The sequence below is a fragment of the Lactuca virosa genome, chromosome 1 (genome assembly GCF_052849685.1).
Source record: "Lactuca virosa cultivar CGN04683 chromosome 1, Lactuca_virosa_CGN04683_v6, whole genome shotgun sequence".
In the NCBI taxonomy this organism is placed as follows: domain Eukaryota; kingdom Viridiplantae; phylum Streptophyta; class Magnoliopsida; order Asterales; family Asteraceae; genus Lactuca; species Lactuca virosa.
Genome location: NC_136426.1, coordinates 232,378,625 through 232,380,769, shown reverse-complemented (window position 1 = coordinate 232,380,769; position 2,145 = coordinate 232,378,625).

Here is a 2,145-nt window from a genome sequence, read left to right as displayed (position 1 = left end):
GTGTCGATTTATCTGTTACCTAAGTGTCGATTTATCTATTACCTGTCTGTTGTGACAAAAAAAACAACATAAATCATAATTATACTGAAAAAAAACAAATATTTAATCGGGTTTGTAATCAAGAGTGTACATTTATATATTATTATTTTAACATTTGCACAGTTTGACATAATCGGGTTTGTAATCAAGAGTGTACATTTATATATTATTATTTTAATTATACTGATAATTGTTTATATGTAGTAAACTATTTGTGCAAAAAATTAATCGTCTCTACAATTTAATTTTTGAATAAAATATCCGCACCCGGCCCTTGGCGCGGGTAAACGGCTAGTACTATATATAAAGCATATTAGTCATCTCTTGAATTTTAAGAGGTACAAGATACAAAGCTTTTTGTACAAATCAATTATGCATAACAAAACCATTAATACTTACCAAAATTTTGAAGACTTGAATTAAAGAAAGTTATTAAAAAATTAATTTTGAGCAAAATAACAAATTTAAAATATTAAATTTATCAATATAAGTTAATTTACATTTTTTATTCATCAATTTAAGTTAATTTACATTTCTTAAACTAGATACAGATAATAATTAATTTACATCAAATTTATAAACATACAATATAAATATAAGTTGTAAACATAAATATTTTAATTAAAAGTAGTAATTTTTCTTATTACATAATAACTAATAACAAAATCTAATAATTATTTTTCCGTCAGAAAATTATTCGCCAAAAAACTATTTATCGCCGCTGTTTTACGCGGGCACACATCTAGTGTGTGTGTATATATATATATATATATATATATATATATATATATATATATATATATATATATATATATATATATATATATATATATATATATATATGTTAGTTCTATTTATTTAATCAAACTCTTTAAAATATAAAAATAAATTTCACACAAACTAAATCATTTAATAATTAATCAATATAACTACCAAACTTATAATAATTCATACACTTATGAATCATATTTTTTATTATTATTTCTAAGAGTTCTAATATTTTAATATAAATCAAACTCATATACTAAAATATTAATTAATTCTAGTGTCTACTTGTTACTGGGGTGACCCTATAAGATCATATGGTGTTAGAAATATCATTTAATGGTCATCGTTAAGCATATAGAACCACCATATTATTTATAAGAATTTGATTCTTAATAAATATTCATAACTCTTATAATTATTTGAGAATTATTTATTTTATGAAAATAATAATTTCCAATGTCAAGTATCACAATATATTATCAGGTACGATTTCTTAAGACATGTATTCTATTTTGACTACAAATACGTTTGTCTTTTAGCTAAAGGGATAAGGTTTTATATCTTATAAAATCTTAAAGGAAATTTTTATATTTTTTGCCTTCTTACTATCTTATTGTTGTGAATAAGGATGAGGAGACAAGAGTTGATTTATTTTAGTTAGTTTATTATAAGAGGCATGTTGTGGAAACATGTCTTCATATAATAATATACTATACGCTTAGGGTTATGTAGACCTTAAAGTGTTAAGAACTATAGGGTAAATTTTGGCTTTATGAAGGCTTGGACACTCTTACCTTTTCTCTTATCTAAACCGTAACATGCATTCTCTCTTTATTTCTCTCTAGTTTTCTTAAGGCTTTAGAGATTACATACTTATGTACTCTCCCTAAGACTTTACTTGGGTTTTGTCTTAAATCTTATGAGTTCAAGACTAGCATCCTATCAAGTTCGCTAATTGTTGGTGTTATACTTTGGAGGAGTTCTAGTTTGCTCTCTACATTATTAATCAACTTTAAAACTCCCCTTAACGAATCAAAGAACTACAAAATTTGTTAACCATTTTACCTCATGTTGTGTTTTCTTTCCAATATTTGCAAGATGATCGTTTGGTAGGAAAAAAACTAGCTGAAGTTATTCAAATTATAAAATGATTTTATTGCTATCTTTGAGTTTTAGAAACTATTTTTGAATAAAGTCCAATAAAGCATTGATTTGTTCATCAAGAAGAAGGATGGTTTGCATAAGATGTGCATAAACTATAGGGAGCTTAATAAGATTACTGTGAAGGGCTATTACCCACTGTCAAGGATTGACAATTTGTTTGACCAACTTCAGGAT